The 23625-nt window shown below is 37.3% G+C and overlaps 1 protein-coding gene across 5 annotated transcripts in view; it reads left to right on the top strand.

Moving 5' to 3' along the window:
• Spag16 (sperm associated antigen 16) overlaps positions 1-23625 on the top strand; it is an 814060-nt gene that overhangs the window by 80369 nt on the left and 710066 nt on the right. Inside the window, exon 1 of one of the 5 annotated variants that reach the window (XM_059277936.1) lies at positions 19725-19903. The exons of the other annotated variants lie outside the window; for them this stretch is intronic. The gene's annotated coding sequence lies outside the window, so the exon portion shown is untranslated. Of the gene's footprint in view, positions 1-19724; positions 19904-23625 lie in introns of those variants that run through there. 5 annotated transcript variants of the gene reach the window in all.

Below are 23625 nucleotides of genomic sequence, written 5' to 3'. Positions count from 1 at the left end.
TTTCACATGTATTCTGCTATCCTTTAAATTACCTAATTATATTCATCAACTTGGTTGTGAGATTGTAGGTTTCCGTATGGTAGTTCATATCTGCTTTCTTTTGGCTTAGCACCCATTCCACTTTATCTCCTGATTTCCCCTATAATCCCATACCCCCTTTTACTTATTCATTTTGCCCACAGTGTTGTACCTATTTAATTACTATTATCTTCTATTCCCTGTTCCCTAACTTGCCTCAACAAGCAAATGTAAATTAAGGTAGTTTTAAGATTCTGTCTCATAGGGCTGGAGAGATGGCTCAGCAGTTAAAAGCACTGGCTGCTCTTCTATGAGATCCACGTTCAATTCCAGACACCCAAATGGTAGCTCATAGCCATCTGTAACTTCAGTCTCAGTGGATATGCACCCCCCCCCCCAATTCTGGTCTCCTTGGGCACCAGGCACACATAAGGCACACAGACATATTTGCAGGTAAAACACTCAATACACATAAAATAAATACAGAGACTATTAAAAAAGATTCCATCTTATTCCAGTCAGAATGACCATCATCAGGAATACAGATGGCAACAAATGCTGGCATGGATGTAGTGATTAGGGACCACTGGTATGATGCTGTCTGTCCAAGTTGATAGCGCACTTTGAGAGCCTTAGCCACATAAGGGCTGGGACCCTACACTTTTTACAGTGTTGTAGTTGTTGTTAATATGTATAGAATTTTTGTTTATGGTATTATTTTCTACCTATAGTAAACTTGTTACAATCATATTAACTAAATACACTTAACATTCTTCTAGTTATTGTGTATATTGTTTTATAATGTGAGATCACCATATTTCAGATATGTAAAGTTAGTAAGAAATTAGCTTTTCATTGTTTCAGAGTTTGAAAACATGGAAATCATTGCAAAGTCTGTGATGAGGTGCAAGTGAGAATTTTCATACCAATAATTAGCAAATGGTGTTGAATGTCTTCAACAGTTGGAATAATTCATTTATAAATCCCTGAGGAAATAAATTAACACAATATTTATTCATAAAATTGTGCTGTAGCAAATTGATAAGGATTAAGTCAACTTGCCTATAATTCTTTTTTGGGTAGAAAATTAAATAAATATAAATTATTATATTATGCTAAAATATTATGTTTATGTACTGAAACTAAATGTGAATCCTAATATAAGCAATTAAGAAATTCTAATCATTCTCAGGATTATACTTAACTATTAATTTTTAATTATAAATTTGTAACTCTGGATCATGAAAAAATGCAAGTAATAGAATATTGTAAATGTAGTCTGTTGTAACTTGTCTTTTCAGGTTATTGTTTTGTTTCTGAGCCTCTTCCACAGTGTACATGGCTGTAATTCAATTCACATTTACTTTCCTGTCTTGTTATTCATAAGTTTCAGGCTGTCTCCAAATTTTTAATCTAATAGCTAAGACTACCATAAATATTACTCAGTACATATCACTGGACATTCATAGAAGAGCTTTTATGGGAAATTAATGTAGGTGTGGAATTAGGAGAAGGATTTAATTAGACAACATTATTCTTCCAAACCAGTTGGACATATTTGCAAACTTATGTGTAGAATTCTTCCTCGTGTACACCTTTTCCAATACTTGATATTTCCAGGGTTCGTAATTTTTGTCAGACTAATGAGTAAACTATACTACCACATTGTGCATTAATTTTCATTTTGCTGGTTATTAAATGGAACACGTACTTTTTACTATAGGCAATTTATATTTTAGCTATTGTGAAATAACATTTCATAAATTTTTCCATTTTACTCTGAAATTGTTGATCTTTGAAACATAATTCCTCTGAGATTCATCCAAGCTGTTGTATGGCTCATTAATTTGTTCATTTTTATTGCTGAGTAGTTATCAATTTGCTTTTTAAAAAGTGAGTAAATTCACCAATGAAATCATTTGGACCTCAAGATTTCTTTTTTTGGGGAACACTTAACTTGCTAATGCAATTTCTTTAATAATCTTACAGTTTTATCTGTATTATTTCTCTTTAGATGAGTTCTGGCTGTTCGTGTCATCTGAGGAATTGTTCTGTTTCATCTAAGCTGTTTATCTTACAGTCATAAAGTCCTTAATATCATCTTACTAGTCTTCTAATGATGGCAGGGTCTGCTATGACTTCTCTGCTCCATTCCTGTGATTGTCTCCTCTCCCTTGCCGTTGTTCATCTTGTTACATAGGTGATGATCAGTTTTACTGACTCTTTTTAAAGAATTAGAATTTTGATTCACTGAACTCTAATATTGTTTTTCTGTTTGCAATGTCACTATTTTCTGCTTTTATCCTTATTTTATTGTGGCTTTATTTTGAATTTTTTGTGCTCTTCTTTAATAGTTTTTTTTTCTTTTTTTGAGGAAAGAACTCATATTATCGACTGAACTATTTTATAGTCTATAATTCAAGTAACAATTTGTTGTGCATTCCCTCAGCATTGCTTAGCTTAATCTCATGTTTCAGTGTGTTGTATTTGTATTTTCTATCAATTATATATTTTTCTCCTTACAATTTCCTTTGAATTTCCCTTTTTGTCTCATAGATTACTTTAACAGTGTCAAGCTTAAATCTGTTTAGAGATTTTCTCCATTTCTTACTTAAATTTTTTTCAGAAAATAGTTTATCTTTCCATCCCTCAATCCAAGATCCTCTTCACCTCCCTACACACCCAATTTTATGTTCTTTCTCTTTCTTTAAAAAAAAATCCCCAGAAAAAATTGAAAATCAAGACAAAGAAAAAAAATAAGACAAAAATGCCAAAACAAAATAAAATGAAACAAAAAGTCCGCAGAAAAACCATGGAGTTCCTCTTGTGTTGGCCAGATTCTCCTGGGCATGGGCCTGCCCTGGAGTGTGGTTGATACTCCATTGGTAAAAACTGAATTTCCCTTTGCCAGCAAATGTCAGTTGCAGAGAGCTTCTAGGTTAGAAGTGGGACCCTGTGTCCATTTCCTCCTCTCAGTGCCGTCACCCCCTTCTGGTTTAAACCTGTGCAGGTCTTATCCACGTTGCCACAGTCTTTGTGAGTTCATAAGTACACTACTCTTGTGGTGTCTGGGAGACACAGTTTCCTTGAACTCATCCATAACCTCTGGCTCTTACCGTCTTGACAAAACCATTGCCCAACTAGAAGTTTTACTCGTACTAACTTTCCTGGTGCTAGCAGGCACTCTGCCAGCTATAGGAGGAGAAAGGTAATCATCAATATTATCCGGGTACAAACTCTGCAATCTACAACAGTGACCTGACTACAAGATAAGCTGGTGTAGTAGTGGTACAAGTGCAATGGAGGTAGCCAACCACTTTCTGATTGGATTTAAGGACCACTCCATGGAATGGAACCCGTACTTGACATTGCCAAAGTGGCCCAGATTCTGAGACTAGCTAGTTCTGGCACCTGGGGAAAACCTATTCCTATTCTCCTAAAAGAGCACAGCAATAAAATGAATCCTGATGATATATTGCTCTGCCCATAGATCAGGGCTTCACTCAGTCCTCCTCAGAGAAGCTTCTCCTTGAAGTAGATGATAATTAACATACAAATTCACAACTGGAAGCTGTGAAGTGAGTGAGAGGCTTTAGATCACCCAGTCCCTCACTAAATCCCTCCCCTGAAGGTTCAAGGATCAATGTGAAAGAAGAGACAGAAAGATTTTAGATATTTTCTTACTATTTTGTTTTGAAGTTTCAGCAGGGGATTGAAGTTACTCATATACTCATGACTGACCATGAGCCCTCCTCTATGGCCAGGGTCCTGCTCAACTGACTGCAGTTTCAGGTGGGATGCTTAGGGAGTGATGAGGGAGGAAGGGATATCCACCTAGCCAACCAAGTTAGCCAAATCAACCCTGGCAATCAGCAGGGTGATAACTGTCACACCAGATTGCCCTCAAATCCATAGATTTTCTGTGAGATTCCTAGCTAAAGTTGCCCAGATTATCCTAGGATCTGAGAGCACATTATCTTGTGTTTTGTCAGGAGTCAGGCCTGGTTCACCTTCTTTGCTTCCCATGGGTAGGAATGTTAAAATGTGCCCCCACTACGGTATTTCTTCAGTGTTGGCATCAGCAGTCAGCTTACCATTCTGTTTATTTCTTTTAGCATCCTATAGTATTGTCTCTTGAATCATTTCTAGAGTTTGTGTTTCTACTTGGAGCAGAAGTCCCCCAACCCCATTTCTGTGGGTAGCATATCTCTTAATACCATTGAGGACTTTCTATATTTAATTACCTTTCTATAGTTATTTTATGATATTTTAATATAGAATGTGGTAGAAATGTACTTTATCTTTATATGTACAGCATAATTTATTAGATGGTGCTTTTTCCAGTGACTTTTAGTATATCTTTGCCATTTAGCTAGTATCAAAATAAGTTACTATTTTATTTTTGTAACAAATACCCAAGGAAAACAATAAAGTTATACTTTGTTTCAGAGTTTCACAGCGTTCACCTCCTGGCCAGCTGGTCCTACTGATTCTGTTCTGTTTAGAGGGACAGCATCATGGCAAGAGGATGTGGTAGAGCACAGCTGCTCACCTCATGCAGCCAGAGCCAAAAAAGACAGAGGTCCACAGAAAAGACATAGATCTCAAGGACACATACACAGGGCCTCACTTGGTCCACCTCTGAAATTTCCTGTTATCCCTGAAAACATCACCAAGATATGATGTATCAATAGATAAGCCATTGACTAGGTCAGATTTTTGACATCCCATCAGGTTGCAAGGATTGGATCTAATAGGCAAACACCAAGCCTTCAAAAATGAACATTTTCTGGGGTACCTTATATCCAAATTTTACTATCACATACACATATTTTTCTTTCTAGACTTTCCATTGATGATTTTTTTACTTCTGTGGCAATAGTAAGCTTTGTATTTATTATACTATGTATATTACGTAGATTATATTTGTATATTATAGTACTATATTAATATTATATAATATATAATTCTCCCATATTTAATGTTTGGTTGTATCTCAGAAACTTTCAATCTTATTTTTCTTCTTCAGTGGTATTTTTATCTATTCTTATACATTTATTTTTCTATGTATAATTTGAAAATGTTTGCCAAATTCCTTAAAGTGTTTCTTTTCTCATGACTTTTATAGAAAATGTGTCTGATTGATTCATTAATGAGGTTTTCCATCTCTAACATTGCGTCTTTCAATGCTTTAATTTCTGTGGTTAATTGCCCCATTTTGCCTTGATTTTCTTTCAGTGTCTTGCATTAACCTTTAAAACATTTTCTCCATGCAGATCTTTTACTTGTTTGTGTGAAATGTAATTTTAAGTATCTTATACTTTTGATGTTGTAAATGATCTTTTAAAAATTAATGACTTGTTTCTTTCTTGGCTTTAAGGCCTCCTTCAACAGAATCCAAGATTGTGCTAATACAGTCAGTACAAGATCATCGCTTTGCCCAACTCCATGCCTCTGTCAGCAGGTGTGCAGAAGAACCTCTCAAACTTGGAATAAGACCACGCCTCAGCAGGGCTCCATTAGCAAAAGACAGCAGAGTACAGGGACACCCAGAATGAGACCACCCAAGTCATCTTGTCTCTATCAGCCTGCGCCAAATGGAAGATTCTGAGCAAAACATCTTCCTTGGTTTTCCTTCCTTCATCCTGTATTTTTATCAACACCCCTGCTCTTCTTCCTTGTTCTTTCTGGACTTCTGAAGGAGCCCAAGATTCTCAGCTCATCATTTATTGTCAGAACTTTAATCTCACTGTATCACCCTTTCTGACCAATCAGTGTCTGTTTCCCTAACTCTGGAAACTGTCGTACTTAATAGACTCAAGCTGAGTTTTCATGTTCTGTTGTAGTGGCCCCTCTGTCCTGTGCCACTGCAAATCATCTAGCTGCTCCTAGTAAGAACTGTGCAGCCAGTGGAGTCCTGGCAAGTGGTTAGCAGTCAGTTTTTTAAAGAGAGGCATGAGGTGGATGGTGATGATGTTCGAAATACACCTCAGCAGTTGAAGCTACTAACTCTACTGATTTGAGTTGGAAACTGGTTCTCATATTCAGGCTCCCAAGCCAGCTCCAGCCAGCCATGTCTTGAAAGCACCATCACAGGTCTTTATTTTCTCTATACTCAGTCAGTGGCACTGGACCTTACCTTCCTTTTGCTACTCCAGCCCTGGTCCTTCCCTGTTTCTTGACTATTCCTTTCCTTGAATCCCATTTTGATCAGATTATCCCACTCATAATAATTGTTTATTACAGGCACATCTTTTCTAGTGATTTTTATATAAATGGAAAACAGTGACTCCCTGAGACATTGCCATTTTCTTTATGATTCCTACCCGACACTTAATGATTGAAGTGTTCTCATGGACAATGCTTCCAACACCTTGGACTTTGAACTTCTTGACATTTGTCCCCTGTGACAACACGTCATCATTCGCAGTCACTCATTCTCACAGACATTTCGTAGGCATTGCTGCTGCTCATAAATGACTCTTAATTTCATATACTGTTTGTGCCTCACTCCTGAACCCTGCCTATAAATCAGCACTCAGTTTTTATATGTCTTTTGTCACTCCCTGTGTGTGACAGGGCTTTGAGTTCTACAGACACATTCCTGGCTGTAATTTACATTATCTGGGACCATCTCTTCTCTGAGCTCTGATTTCAAGTACCCAGCAGCCCACATGACTGCTGAGCAGATACTAATTTCCTGCCACAGTTGTCTCCATGTACTTTTCCACATTTGTTAAAGGAATGCCACCCTTCCCATTCCTTAGCCAAAACCCCTCTGCACTTAATCTGAGGTGTCTGTCAGTCTCCCTTCACTTTTAATATGAAAAAATTATTTTGTTATGCTCTTGAAAATTATCTTTCTTTTCGTACCACCAGCACCGTTTCCCTTCCCTCCTCCTCCCCTGTCTCCAGCCCCGACTCTAGCTCTTGATTGTGTGATTGTGTCCTTCATCTGTTCCTAAGATTATTGTAGAAACCTCCTAACTAGTCTCCGCTTTGTCCTTCTTTCCCCATAAACACAGTAGCTAGAGCCATCGTTTTGAAAGGGTCAACTGATAACATTCCTTTGCTGAAATCTTTTCAGTGGCCTTCTATTTTAATGATAGTCACAGGGAATTCCATGCACAATTCCAAGCTTTCTGCTTTCCCACCTCTTCACCTTCTCTTCCCTGTTCTCCTGCTACGTATTGCATCCACAGTCTAGCCTTCCACGAGTTTCTAGAACACTGTGGCTATGCTCCTGTCTTGTGACATTTGCTTTGGAGACTTTGTTTGTGGTGTTCACTTGGACATCTTAAGGTCTCATGCCCTTATCTCCAGTTAACCCAATTCCCTTTAATTTTTTTTCCCATAGCTACACAATCTAATTTTATTTAGCTATTGTGTTTTCGTTTTTGTTTTTTGAGACAGGGTTTCTCTGTGTAGCTTTGCGCCTTTCCTGAAACTCACTTGGTAGCCCAGGCTGTCCTCGAACTCACAGAGATCCGCCTGGCTCTGCCTCCCGAGTGCTGGGATTAAAGGCGTGCGCCACCACTGCCCGGCAGTTATTGTTTATTTTTAAGACAGGGTCTCACTATGATGTAGCTCTGCCTAGTCTTACGCACAAAATCATCCTGCCTCAGCCTCCTCAGCACTGGGATTTGAGTTCATACCATCACTCCTGGCCCAGTCTAAATCATAATGCACTTGCTTATTCCTGGATACTTCTTGCCTCTCTTTGCCACTCTACTTTCCCTTATGTGCCCTTACATGTCCATATGTTGTGCTGATCAACTTGTTCATCTTGATTCTTGTCACTGAAATGTCAGCGCCCTAAAAGCAAGAAAGTGCAGCTTTTTATCCAGTCCTGTGATATTTCCAGTCTCACAGACTGGAAAATATATGTCACAGTTTTGCTCATCTTCATGAGTGCATAAGTAAAAGTGTGTTCTGAGATTGTTATATAAAACACATTTGCTTAGCAGTAATTGATCTGAAATAGTTACCTTTTAAGTTTTATTTTTCATATGGTTTGTAGTTTGGTGAAATTTCCTACTAAGTAATGATATCATCTGTGAATAATGATAATTTTCCTCATCTATAACTGAAAATTCTTGTTTTGCTTATGATTGAATATGGCTTAGAAGCTCCAGAAAGTTATTATATATGTAAATAGGCATTATCACCCTGTTAATGTAGAAAGGAATGCTTCTGATGTTGTAACACAAGAAATATTTGTTGGTTTGGGTAGATAAGATTTATTAAGATTTTTTTGTGCTTCACCATGAATCTCTAAATTTTTAATAATATACTAATGGCAACTTGTAAATCATGTTTAAGTGTTAAGATTTTATTTCATCATGAATATTGTGTCTTCTGGGTCTGAGATGATTTTTCCCATTAATATGTCAGTGTGGTAAATGCAATTATAGATTTTCTAAATAAATGATCTTTTCCATTTCTAGAATAAAACTAACCCGTTCCTTGTGTGTGATTGGTTTATGTAGTGCTGGATATCACTATAATTGTTATCACTTGCCTCTTTTCTACTAGGAAGGTCATTTCTATATTGTAAGATTAGTCTTGAGCTTCCTAAAATTGTTATCCTTTGAAATTTTGAATTAACTGAATAATATCTTTAAATATTATTTAGAAAGGTTTTAATAACATAAGAGACCTTTATTTTAAATGTACAGTAGAAATTTCAGTAAAGCTAATTGGAAACTGTCTGTACTTAGAAGATTTTACGTTGTCACTTCTGGCTCCTTTTTAATATAATAAAACTGTGGCGTTAGTCATTCTTGGATCAAATCTGGAAAGCTATAAGTAACAAGTTTACATTAATTTGGACATGTTGTCAACTTTTTGAATTTACCAGTTTGCAGCTATTGGTCCCATTTTGTCATCTGTTCAGTAGCCAGTGACCCACTGTTACAGCTTTTCTTGGTGAGCTGTTACCTTGCAATCCTTTTCTCCAGGCCTTAAAGGACTCCTCATTCCTCAGCCATGTTCCTTGGTCTATGGTAACTTTACTGGTACTTCTGAGTGTTGTCATTACTCTGTGCTTCTGTTATTTCCTGTTCTTTACAGGCTTTGAATTCATTCTGTTCCTTATAGTCAGTCTTCCATGGATCACACATAGTTACATAGTTAGCTAATTTTGACCCACTATTATAAATATTTTATATTATAATGTCCCTTCTAAATACTTTAACTTTTCCATACAATGTATTTAGTCATATTCTTTGCCCTCTCCTAACTCCTACCATATACTTCCTATACATTTAATTTCATTCTCTCTCTCTCTCTCTCAACCTAGAATATGATCTTAAATGTGTATGCTCAAGAAGTACATGCGTTTCCTCATTTGGGGGTACAAAGTTTCATATGTATATAATACAGCTTGATTCTTATATATCATTCTTATCTATGACATAGACCAATGCACGATCAAGCCAGACAAAATCCCATCATGGAGGAAGGGAGGTAAGCAATGCTGAGAGTAGGCCAGAGTACAAACAGGATGAACTTGTGATATGAAATAGGAAGAATTTTCCCTTGTTCTCACCAATATGTGTTATCATTACCTGTAGGATAGATGAAAATATTTGCCATTACTGTTTCATAGTATTTCTTTATTTACAAGTGAGTTGAGATTCTTCAACATATCATAGAGAATTTGGAGTCCATACTTGTTTGTTTATTTCTTTAGGAGGTGGGGTGGGAGGGCATATGCTACTCTGTTCCTCCTGGAGTTCAGAGGAAGAAGTTAATTCTCTATTTCTATCATATGGATCCTTGGGGTCAAACTCAGATCTTAGGCTTGGCAGCAAGTCTCCTTAACTGCTGAACCATTTCACTGGCCAGGTTCTCATTTTTTAACTCTGTGTGTGTGTGTGTGTGTGTGTGTGTGTGTGTGTGTGTGTGTGTGTAAGCCAGAAGTCAATATTTAGAGTCTTTAACTGCTGTCCATTTTATCTTTTGAGACATGTTCTCTCAATAACCTGGTGCTAACCCATTACCTAGATTGACTAGTGAGTGAGCTCCAAAATCCTCTTGTCCACTCCACATCCCCCTCTAACACAAGGTTACAGATGTGCCCAACAAACCTAGGCTTTTAGATGGGAGCTGACTATCTGAATTCATACGTGCTCAGCAAGCACTTTACCCACTGAGGCTTTTCTGCAGTTCCCAGAGTTTTCCTTTAATAAATTATCTGTGTTATTTGTTTATTTCCTTATGAATTAATATTCTCACTCCCCCTAGACAGGATTGATATGTGTAGCCTTTGCTGTTCTGGAACTCACTTTGTAGACTAGGCTGGCCTTAAACTCATAGAGATCCATCTGCCTCTACCTCCCAAGTGCTGGGATTAAAGGCATGTGCTACTACCACCTGGCTTTAGTAAGTTTTCTTTATTGAATAATGGCATGAAGTTTCTGTCTTCCAGGTAATTCCATAAATAATGTTGACAGTTGCAATTGTTTTTACATTGGTTTATGATAAGATTTAACATAATTGTATAAAATTTTTATTTTGTCATCATTTTTCATTTACTGATTTTTAATATTTTCATAAGACATTCTCATCATAGGTTACTGACTACCAAAATTTTCTTCTAGAATTTTTGTGATTTTATATATTACATTTTTTAGACTTATTAAGATATGTAAGATATATTACATTTATCTTAGATTTATTTGTTATAATAATTGGTATAAAATGTTACAATCCTTCTATTTTCTCTAATGAATAAGAAATGGTTCATTTTCCCAGTATATGCAGATCTGAGAAAACCTATAATAAATTCAGAGAAAGCATACTCCTAAACTTCCCACAGTGTATTATCATCTCTAATTAGTTACAGTTATGATGGTGTCTTTTCTATGCTACCAATTTTAAAAGCTCATATCCTATTTTTTATTTTTAAAAATAATTTGCTTCTTAAAGAACCAAAGTATTTAAATGAAGACAATCCAATACTGATTTTGAAATGAATGCCACTGGATTTGTGAATGTAAGGACAGAGCTTATGTGTAATCCTGTATGTGCCAGCTCTCTGTGTAATCCTATGTTAACTGTGGATAGTTCCTATGATGTGCCAGCTCTCTGTGTAATCCTGTGTTAACTGTGGATAGTTCCCATGATGTGCCAGCTCTCTGTGTAATCCTGTGTTAACTCTGTGGATAGTTCCCATGATGTACCAGCTCTCATAATCATAATCCAATATTATTTGCTTTATCATCATTTATTTGGAAAAGCTTGTTTTCTAGCAAATAGTTATTATTAACATAGACAGAGTAAATTTAATTGCAGTTTGTGGATGCAAATTTAATTTAAGAAATAGTGCATCTTGCATTCTTGATGGTAATATTGAGAGAAATATTACAAAGTGGAACATAAAGCCTTGTGTCCTATGTGGTAAAAGATATCAGAAGCTGAATGGGGAAACTAAAGAGAAGAATTTAATGATAATGGTTATTATTATTATTATTATTATTATTATTATTATTTGGGCATCTTCATCCATATAGAGCTCACTATAATATAATATTTATTACATCTAAAAAGATTAATAGAATTATTTTACATTATGCCGGTTGTTCAGTTAAAGAGTCTGAATTTACTTGACTGTATAAAATAATCTATTTTAATGTGCTTCATCAAATGGCATAAAATTAAATGTTAGGTGCAACCTCTCAGGTGTGTAGAGACTCTCCTTGCTGGCTCTGTAATCTCAGTCAGGAACTTGGCTGTGATCTTGTGATAAGCTGATTCTCGGTGCACCTTCTTTCCTGAGTATACTCTTCCCTATTGCATCCTCTATGTCTTTAATTTCCATGTAGTAATTAATTTAGGTGGACAAGAATGAGCTGAAACCATTCTCAAGTCAGCGGCCAGTTATAGCCAAAAGTACTTTGGGCTTAGAGTTGGAACCCTGTTGTAGTATATTATTTTCAGGGGTGTTACTTTTGTTTACATTGTATTTGTTTAACTCTGTGAAGCTGTGTTACTGTGTTTGTCTAAAACACCTGATGGTCTAATAAAGAACTGGCCAATAGCAAGGCAGGAGAAAGGAAAGGTTGGGCTAGCAGGCAGAGAGAATAAACAGAAGGAGTCTGGGAGGAGAAGAAGTAGTAGCCGGATGAGGAGGAGGAGGACTTCAGAGGCCAGCTACCCAGCTACACAGAAAACTACAGAGTAAGAGTAAGATTTACAGAATTAAGAGAACGAGAAAAGCCTAGAGGCAAAAGGTAGACAGGATAAGTTAAAGTTAAGAAAAGCTGGTTAGAAACCAAGCCAAGCTTAAGGCCAGGCATTCATAATTAAGAATAAGCCTCTGTGTTTATTTGGAAGCTGGGTGGCGGGCTACCCAAAAGAAAAAAAGAGTAAAAACTAACAACAATATAGAACCTCAAGTTTCAGTCTAGCGGACACTTCATTAGCAGCTTGAGGCTGATCAAGCCTGTGTGTATGTTTTCTGCATTCCCTTTATTCACTAAAGAGGAAAAGCAATGGAGATCTTGGATGCTTAGAAAAATGTGAATTATCCCATATTAAATATACATAATGATACAAGTAAAATTTCTTTGAATGGTTATGCTGTTAAGTTGTTTTACTCTCCCCAGGGCTAAAATCCACTTTGATGTCCCACCTAGTCAAGTAGCTTATTCACTGAAGAGCAGGAATACTAAGTTTCTTATTTCATGACTCACACACTATGAGGTAGATATTTAGTAAATCTTGGATGACTCCATAAACTGGTTTTCACTTTAAAAATATGTGGTTTATGGGGATGGAGAAATGGCTCAGTGGTAACAGAACCTCCTGAACTTGCAGAAGACCCAGGTTCAATTCTCTACATCTACATGGTGGCCCACAACTGTCCATTATTTTAGTTCCAGAGTATTAGAAGCCCTTTTCTGACCTCTTCAGGCACCAAACAGACATATGATGCACAGACATTCATATAAACAAAACACTCATACACGTAAAATTAATAAAAAACATGTAGTTTATTAATTGCAAATATTTATCTGAGTTTTGGTCGTTTATTCCAAGTACTGTTTAATTCCTTTGTAAAATATCAGTTAGTTTCTTTTTATGGAACCATTTTTATTAATCACTAATAATAATAGTACATATGGGTTAAAAAGTTTACTTTTCTGAATTTCCAGTCTTTTTATTTTCAGTATAGTCTGTAGTACTATGTAAATCACTCCCATGAGAAACTTTCAGTGTAAAAATATTATAGTGAAAACTTGAAGTTAAAGTTACATTCCCTTTGCATTAGTTCTTATGAAATTTGGGATCATGTGCAGATTATTTTCTTTGACCTTCAGTGTTCTCATGTATAAATTACAAATGATAATACCCATTGAAAGCTTTTATGAGAGTTAAATAACAAAAGTGTGTAACTATTCAGTTTAGTATTCAGCACGTGGCAAGCATTTGTATTATTATTACTGATCAAATCTGCATCTTTCATTTGCTTTTTGAAAACATCTTCACTTATCAACTTCTGTAAGCTTTGTTCTCACTGAAGTAGAAGTTTTCTTTCCCAAATCCTGCTGTTATAAAGGGGACCACAGGATCCATCCCCATGAATGCACCTCCACATCTCAGTGTCACAGATCCTGACTTGCTCTGTGCCAGTGCAATCGCTAACACCTCAATTCACGATCACACCCCAAGATTCTGTCGTGCATGTTCACAGAAGCTTGGAGGCTGGAGTTACGTAAATCTCAGTTTACTTTACCTTAATAGCAAAACTCTCACCAGTTTATATTATCCCTATCTCTGTTTCTCTTTGTGTGAGAATAAAAAGTGTGCAGGGCCCTTTCACTAGTGAACACAGCCCCTGGTCTGCCCCCCTTTGTGTCTTTTACCTCCAGCTCTTTTAGTCACATGGATTTTTGTTGTGTATAATTTTAGATAAATATAAAATAATCCTGCATGCCTTTAATCTTTCTCATCTGGAGTTGCTAGCTCCAAATCTTCAGATGCAATTACACATCATGGAGTAACCACACAAAGCAGGGCAGTAAAGGGACCAAGGGTGGAAGGTGGGGAACTGGAGAGGGGACAGCAGGATCCAAGTGGTATGGAGTGGGAAGTGGAAAAATGGGAAGAGGTCTCCAGTGGGTCAATACCAGGAGGAGACAGGCAATAAATAACACCAAGGTTGTTTGAAAGGGTGTCGTTTTTAATTACTTTTTAATTCATTTAAACTAACTGAATGCACAGTATTTTGTCCATCTATAGTATTTTGTACATAGAAGTACAATAGTTTTATATAATATTTCACTTAATATAGATTTCTATGGAGGTGATGTCTTGTTCCCATAGATTAATGCATCTCTCAACCCTTCTCAGAGCAGCTTATATCTTCAGTAGATGGCAATTAACACAGTGACTCACCACTCATCAAGGGATAGAGAACAGGAGACCGAGGTAGCTCAGCCCTGAAAGAGATATCTGTATCACATTCCCTCCTCTCAGGGCTCAGGGGTCATTGCAGAAGAGATGTCAGAAAGACTGTAAGAGGCAGAGCGGGTGGGGGACTCTAAGGAAACTGTTTTCTAGTATAGAGGCTACACATTTGCACTCAAAGCGGCTGTGACAAAACCTGTAAATCCAAGCCTCACAGAGTCCTGGTGTGGATCAGTGGGGAGATGGGCAGGAATGCCTCTCCCTACCTGGGGAGGAACTGGCAGCTGCTGGCTGCTGGGAGAGGCTGTTCTTCAGAAGTGCAGTCTTTGTTGAACTGACCACATTCCCTCCAGGGGAAAGCCACAGCCAAGAACATGTCGGTAACACAAATTGGGCTTCATGGGTTCAAAAGCCAAAAAAGGACACAAAGTTGGGTGCATAAGGAAGAGCGGTTAGATCTGGGAGGAGTTGGGGAAGGGGGTAAATATGACCAAAACCCATTGTAAGAATTTTTCAAAGAACTAATAAAATTAGCTAAATGTTTATATTTATTGAAATATGTGGATATATTTATATTCGCTTATCACTTAAACATTAGTTTATATTAGGTGCAATTTGAGTTTATTTTAATCAATAATTTCGAGTAGTAGATTGTTCTTAAAAATGAAAGCACTTCGATTCTTCATATTTAAGAATTTGTTTGATAAATCTGAAGGATATTTTCCCTTATGCAGTTGAATGTGTGGGTGGATGGAGCACTGTAAAAAAGAATCCATTAAAGTTCTCAGCATTAAAAACTTGAAGCAAAATGGATGTGATCTATGATTATGTCTATAGCTATTATTGAATTATGGTTTAATTAGGCATAGGCAGTATACGTTTTACCCAGTTATCTTTTATTGAGTTTATGCGACATCTAATCATTTCTTTGGTCAGCTGGGAGAAGACTCTAGGTGAATAATTTTCCACATTGTGAGGCATAATGAGATAATGCGAATATTATCTTATTATACAGGATAGAAATGGGAATGAAAAGAATTTCAATGTGAAACACACCTTTTGTTTTGGTAGGTTTGAACACCTGCACTTTATCCTGCATTCTCAGATAATTTCTCCAGGGCCAAGGTTTCCTGACTGTCTCTATGTAATTAATTCCTAGTATTACACTTTCAGTTCACACATTTCCTTGAAATCCAGGTTATGTTCAGCCAAATCTTAATTCCCTTCATATTAGATGTCTTAGCTTTCATGTTATATGTCTCAAAAGTATCTACAACTCAGCACAGCCAAGTATGACCTCATACTGTCACTTATCCCTGGCTTGGTAACCGTCAGTGACTCTATACGTTATTCATCTGATGGGCAAGCCAGAAACTCAAGGCTCTTTAGAAAACTCTCTGAGCTTTTCTCTTGACTCCAGTTTATCACTTATACATTAATCAGTTTTAGGTTTCTTTCCTTTTTCTTCTCACTAGGGTACCCACGACTCTCCATCTGTCTGCTCTAGCTGTAGGGAATCACTGTCTTTTCCTGGATGTATGTAACTGCATCATTCTTCCCCAACATTTACTCATGGAAGCAGAATGACCTTCAAACAAAACTCATTCTGGGTCACATCTTTAGTAGTTTCCAACCTCTGTAATGATAAGCACAAAGGTGTTAACATACTAAGTAGGAACCCTGGCCCTAGTCATTGCTTACTGTATCTTATCCCTTTTTCCAATTCTGAAGCAAGGGTTTCTGCTACATCTTGACCTTACCCTGACTGGGCTTTTGTATAACCCCTAAGATAGCTTAAAATTCCCTGCTTCTAAATGATGTGGTTTTCATAAACAGGAACAATGGAATTTGTTCTCCATATAATAATGTGTCTATAATTTTCAAAACATGGAAAGACATACTAATACAAATGTTAGAATTTGAGTTTTCTTTAGCAACAATTATTGAATTGATTTTGAAGGCTCTCTCATTCCCATGTGTCTTTTAGATATCAGCACAAGTCTCATTTCTTCAGGAAATCTTCCCTTAGCTGTTGATTACATCTCAGGAGGTTCTGTTGTTCCTCCTATCTCTCAGAACCTAGACCCCTGTTTCCTGACTTCTCATTGCCTTTTTAAATTTTTTTTATAAAAGTCTCTTTTCCCCTCTTTGCAGTTTCTGAGAGAACAGAACCACTCTCACTTCTGGTTCAGAGCTGTGTCTCCAGCCTCTCACACTGTCTGGCCCATAATGATAAGTGATTTTTTAGTGGATGACTATAAAGAGCTACTAAGTGAGAGAACTGGGATTTGACATCATAGTTGATTCTGAAACCACTGTTCTGCAGTGACAGTATTTTAGCATCCTGCAGTATGAAATTGCTGCACTGAGTGTTCAGTGCTTGTCTTGGAATCTTTACCCTTTCTAGTATAATTAGTTAATTATGTTTTCATGATTCCAAACATTAATGAAATGGGGCATCATGGCAAGGGAGGCAGTTGAGTGCCCATGGAAACTTTTGGAGGATGAGATTCTTATAGGTAGACAGTGGCTATTTGCCTTTATGATCCAGCCTTGAGGGTCCAGAGGGCCGAACAAAGCCCCTAATGCTGTGCTTGAGTGCCTCTGTACACAGGCAGGCAGTGGAGTACTAAAGGTTCCTCTTGATTGACCTGCCAAGGGGTGTCATCAAAGTGGGAGGGTCAGAGATGCAGGACGGGTTCTATTGGCAGAGTATAAGCACACCAGGGATATGAATCTATAATTACATAGGAGATTTTCTGTTTGCATCTTAGAAGGAAGCAAAGGACACTTGATATTAGAAAATGAGTTTGTTGACTGCTGACAAAATGCAAGACTCACCCTCATTATTTGTCTTCTGCCCCTTTGCCTCTTCTCTTTTATTTCTCTGCCCTTGTATCTTTCTACCTCTCTGTTTTTCTGACCATGTTGTGACACCAAATCCTTACTACGTTTTTAGTCATATTTGGAGAATGTGTAATCACACCCCTCCAGTAAAATATTATCTCTAGGCTGTTTGTCTCTCTACCACAAAGACTAGAATAATTTCTGTACAAAAATGCAGAACTTATTTCAATGATTTAATTTAATTTATATTAAACTTTGATTGCATTATTTTATGAAATTAGTCTACATTTCACTACAAAATCCTAATTGAAACCACTAAAGTCTTATTGTTTTCTCTGGAATTTGATGTATATATTGCTATTCTAGTCTATAGGAAAGTATCATGATTCTATTCTTCTTATATTTGGTTGGCTGTTTAAAAGTTTGATTTTTATACATTTATAAGACAATAAAATTTAAGTTGACATCTTCTTTGGAGTCACCTTGGGAAAATGACACTTAATCATAGGCTAAATAACTTTTATATCTCTACTAAATAAAAAATTCTGAGAACTAAATGCACGTGCCTATCAGAGAGGAATTATGATGCTTGAGAGCGATTCCCTGTGTATCCGGAGGCTGCCATAAATTCCAGCTGGGCTTCAAGGCTCACTGTATTCAGTATGTAGTGCTATTTCTTTTCATAAATTTAACTAAGGGGGGGGTCAGTACTGGCTTTATAGTCACTCTGTAATGCACAGTCAATCCTAGAAATGGAGCGTTGTGGTTCTACATGATATTATATCAGGACAGATCCTCGTCAGGCAGCTTGATGTGCAGAAAGCTACCTGGCTAGAGATCAAGTTGCCTTTCTTCTCTACCCTTGCCTGCAGATATCACAGAGAGCATCGCAGTGAAATGAAACAATGTTTTGGCAAATGTGATTAGCTGATTTTGACCATATGAGTAGTATTTGCATTCATTAAAATTCAGGTATTCATGAATTATTCCTGACTAATCTTTGATGTTGTTATGGATTCACAGTACGTGTGTGAATTCTTGGTGGAAAAAAAATAGAGTTTCAGTCAGAAACTCTGAAAAGTGTTGCAAATATAAACTTTTAAAGGCATAAAACTTACATGTACATAGTATTATAGTTGGTCACAATAAATCAGTAAATGTATTTTTAAAGCTACTAAAATCTTTAACATGTCTTTTCATTCTGTAGTGCAAAAATGAATAATGTCTTCAGCCATTCTCTTATAGAACTTACCACATAGTGGTTGAATTAGAAAAATAAAGTTCTTATGGAGTTCTGTACCTAAATATATAAATCATAATGCTGTTTTTTGCCACTTCTATCTCAGAGGAGAGTGTTGACTGTATTTCAAGAATGAAATATATACAACAAATTGACTTGTGTGACAGCTATGTATTGACCAAATAGTCATTTATGGAGTGCCTATTATATCTAATGTTCCATGCTGAAGAGAGAGAAATGAATAATATATTGTTGTTTGCTGGTAGCTCACAGTTGAGGTGTGCTAGGTGATGATGTAATTACAGTGTCCTGTATAACGCACAGTTCATTCATAGCATGGTTGACATAAGGAGAGGGGCGTGGCTTAAGATTGGTTTTTATTTAAGGATGAAGTGGAAGATGGTAGTCATCAGATCGGTTCATTTCCGAAGAAGGAATCTTAGCTGTCTTAGAAGTGTAAACTTTACTCTGCACCATACAGTCATCTGAGAGAGTGCATAGAAAAAAAAAGATAAGGGATTATTTCTGACTTCCCACTTTGTAATTTTTATGAGGGATTCATTTAATAGACATATTTAAAGGCTGCGGCAATGTCAAGTGGGAAACAATGGCAAAGCAATGAGAAAGGAACCAGAGCGGTGAGGGAGGAAACGGACTTCAAAGGTCTAGTTTAGGAGTCACCAGAAGATGGCTGAGTGCCACTGATCGTGACTATGATGTAAAAAGTGGAATTTACGTGAAAGTTAAAACAAAAAACGTAGGCTACACGAGGTAGGGTGTTCATGCTCTTTTTGTTGTTTTTTGCTTCAATGACGTTTAGAACTAACAAATGCAGACATTTCCTTAGTTCCCAGTCTGTATCAAACTGATGTACTGTTTGGTCCGGGAAGTCATCTTCGGGTCTATTTCTGGCTTTGGGGATGAGCTAGCTTTCCTCCTTCCCTCCCTCTTTCCCTTCCTTCCTTCCTTCTTCCCTCCCTCCCCTTCCCCCTTTGCTGTTGTTATTTCCCTGTCTGTCGCTCTTGAGCTCACAGATCAGTCTGTATTATTCTGTGTGGGATGCTGCTGTGGTCCATCCTCAGTCAATGATCATCCACCTCCTCTTTCCCTGGGCGTCTGTTTTGACCGCAAGGCTCTGGTTTTTAACAGTGTTGGCCTCTTCTCCCAGTTGGCCAAGGGGGAGCGTGCAGGCTCGAGCTGCGATTCAAATACAGCTCAACCGCCCACGTTCTTTCTGGGTGTTGACTATGACACCATGAGTGTGGTCAAGTGTCGCCAAAAGTTTTGAGGCCTTGTGGAAGGGCCTGAACTCAGCCCTCTGGGCTCTGTCTGCACATACTCCGTCTTTGTGCCTTTCCAGAGACCCGCTTTCTATACGACGAGGTAAAATTTACCGGGACAGGGCTACCATGTTACTAACCTTCTTTGGAGGGCGCGCTAGTACCAGGACTTCTTGCCAAACCTCTTCCTCCAGCTGCTAGGTGCCATACAAACAAAACAACAGCAAATGCCCCACTCCCCCCACCCCGTGGCTCTCCCCCGTGGCCCTCCCCCAAGATTTGGACCACATAGAGATAAAGCTTTATACAAAGAAGCAAGTTTAGTGCTAGGCAATGGGGTACCAGTAGGGTATGCAGATAGATAAAAAGCTACAGGAATACATGTGGGCTAAGAGAAGGAAGTTATGAACTGAAAAAGTATGATGTTCGCTGCGCATGTATGCAAATAATATAGTTATGTTGTGCCACTAAACTAAGTGGCAATACCTCAACAGCCACAGCAATGGTTCATTAATATGAGATCATCTTCCATAATTGATGTAATGAAAGAAATACTTGAAAACAGATTTTGATTATTTTTTTCTTTTATTGAAAATAGATTTTCTTCTCAGATAACATATCCTGATTACAGTTTCCCCCCTCTAATTCTCCTAGCTCCTCCCCGCCATCCACATCGACCCTTCTGTCATTAGAATAAAACAAATTTCTATGGTATAATACTAAAATAAAATATGACAAGATAAAACACAAACCAGCACATAGGAGTTTGGCAAAATGAACAGAAGGAAAAGAGCCCAAGAGAAGGCACAAGAAACAAGAGGCTCCACTCATTTGCACACTCAGGAATCCCATGAAGACACTAAACTAGAAGACATAATATATACACAATGGACCTGTGTGGTTGTAGCATGAATCTTAAATGGTCTTATTAATAAAATCAAATCCAGGGCCAGGTATTGCGATGAATGCTGGAAGATCAGATAACCAGAACAAGCCACAGGTACCTCACCTTGCCATTTCCTCAGCTGATCCTGTTTCCTCAGACTGTTAGCTTCTAAGTCCTCATCCAAAATGGGTCTCAGCTGAACTGCTGCTCAAAAGCCTAAAAGCTTAATCAGCCAAAAGCTTAACCAGCCAAATGCTTCTAGTTTCTGGTCCTCACACCTTATATATCTTTCTGTTTTTACCATCACTCCCTGGGATTAAAGGCTCACTTCTTGGGATTAATGGCGTGTATCACTACGCCTGGCTGTTTCCAATGTGTTGAACTCACAGAGATCCAGAGGGATTTCTGCCTCTGGAATGCTGGGATTAAAGGTGTGTGCTACCACTGCCTATCCTCTATGTTTAATATTGTGGCTGTCCTGTTCTCTGACCCCAGATAAGTTTATTAGGGTGCACAATATTTGGGGGAACACAATACCACCACATGTGGTAAAAAGAGAAAAAAAGCTGGGTGGTGGTGGCGCATGCCTTTAATCCCAGCGCTTGGGAGGCAGAGCCAGGCGGATCTCTGTGAGTTCAAGGCAGCTTGGTCTACAGAGCAAGAACCAGGACAGGCACCAAAACTACACAGAGATTCCCTGTCTTGAAAAAACAAAAACAAAAATGAAAAAAACAAAAAAAGAAAAAATACATAAATGAAATAAAATTTAAAAAAATTTAAAGGAAAAGCCCTGACACAACAATATGAGACAAGAAGGTCTAAAGATGCCATTGAGCTCATTTTCTGTTGGCCACCTACCTGTGGGCATGCAGCCTACTCTTAACAGTAGCAGGTTTCTGCAGTGAGACTTCCTTGGAGGAAACTAAGTTTTCATTTGCAAGTGGTTATCAACTGGAGATTGATTCTGGGTTAGGGATGGGGGCATGTGTCTCTACATTTTGATTATTTATTGAAGTTCTGACTATAGTTGATTAGTAACAAATAGCTCAAAGGCAAAGGAGTGTAGCACAATTTCAAGACTAACCTGTTAGCTTGCCCTGTGTTATTACACACCATTTCTTAAGAGTTGATAGGCTTCTAGGGTGGGGATGCAGAATCCCACCAGGAAAAGCCATATTTTACATCAATCATAGTCCACATATTTATGGAGATTCCTATAGAGAGTTAGTGGTAGGTTGATAAATTATATTCAGTCCTTTCTAATTAATCCTCTTAGCCATGAACATCCTTAGAAATTGGATGGCATCCTATCCTAAGCCTTTCCGTGATATTGAACAAAAAATAAAAGTACTGATTATTTGGGGTGGTATAATCTACTAACTGGGTTTGTTTCTGTAACCATATAGGGAGCAAGGAATAAGTTACTGTATTTCAGCATTAGAATTAGCTTGTATCAGGTCATTCCTTCTTCAATAACCACTAAAGCTATTTGGTTGCTTTAAATCTAATCACATAGCCAAACGAAAGTGGGGTTTTGACTGAGCAATTGTGTGTGTGAAAGGGCTATGTTGATAAAGTCAGGAGCACTACTCTTACTAATGGAGTTTATAACAATATGACTTATTGTTAGTGTCTTTGAACATGAAGTTAGTAGTATTTTATATTTATAAAGCAATCTGCCCTCATTACTTCTAAGGATAGTTAACTAGAGTCTCTTTAGGTGCCTGTGTACCCTTTCAGATCATGAACTTCTTTAACATCTTTAGATCCCAAAGAATTCAGCACACCACTTGCACATTAATACTTTTTTTTCCTTGAAGGAATTGATAGACAGTTCTTGGTGTTCTGGAAGTTTCCTTCTATTTTCACTTTGCAAGTAGAAGTAGTGGGAAGCTAAAATCAAGAAAAATTAATTTATTATCTATTTATCTTCTGAATATCCTTAGAAATTTTCTTATTTAAAAGCAATAATCCTTGCATATTCTGGCTAATGATTTCTATTGAATTTAATGAATCAAAGACAGGCAGTCCATAGATATGTTTTGCTTGTTCTTCTAATGTTCACATTCCTTATGACTCTTTGATGTATTGGTATTAATATTCTGTTTTCAGCATTTCAAAATAATTCTAATCTACCATGCCATGCATCCTTACCTCTATTCTTAGATACCCTGGCCTCCAGTTTTTCTGGAACACATCACCACCTCTTCTTACATTTCCTAAAGCTGATTTTTATTCTATCTGAAGTTCTCTTCCCTTAGAATTCAGGCCATCTGCATCATCACCTCAAGTCTTCACTCTAACTCCACCTTTTCTGTGCGGCCTCTTCAGACTACCATTTCTGCGTTTACATGGACTGTCCCACATTCCCCCTTCTCTGCTCAGTTCCCAGTTCCTTTATTTTACTATTCCATGTTCTTTTATTTCCGGAGAAGTTTTTGTCTCCTAACATTTCATAAGATTTACTTGCACATATTCACTGTTTATTTTTTTTCTCTTCCCAGTATACTGTTCACTGTATCAGGTCTTTCTTTTTCTTTTCTTTGTGCTAGTGTATGTCAGGCAGTTGGTATAGTGTTGGGTAAATTAGGATTACCAATAAGTAGTTCACTGGCAAAGTACTAGCCTGGCATATCCAAGGCATTGGTTTGATCCCCAGCTCCCTCATCTAAGGATCAAGGAAGAAAGATCAGGGAATTTACATGTTTAGTAAAAAAAGGAGATAACATTTTTTATGTTACGGGATGTAAAGTAAACTATATCTCTTTGTTAAATATGTAAAATGTGTATGAACTATTAATTAATTCGTTTGAATTATCTTTCTGATGTCTGACTTTTGAATGCCAGACCTCTTCTTTAAATAGTTACAAAACAACCTTATTTAAAATTCAAAGATCAGAAGGATAATTGAAACTTGCACTCATAAAATAAGGTAAATG

The sequence above is a fragment of the Peromyscus eremicus genome, chromosome 13 (genome assembly GCF_949786415.1).
Source record: "Peromyscus eremicus chromosome 13, PerEre_H2_v1, whole genome shotgun sequence".
Taxonomy (NCBI): domain Eukaryota; kingdom Metazoa; phylum Chordata; class Mammalia; order Rodentia; family Cricetidae; genus Peromyscus; species Peromyscus eremicus.
This window is presented reverse-complemented; position numbering and strand designations above follow the sequence as displayed.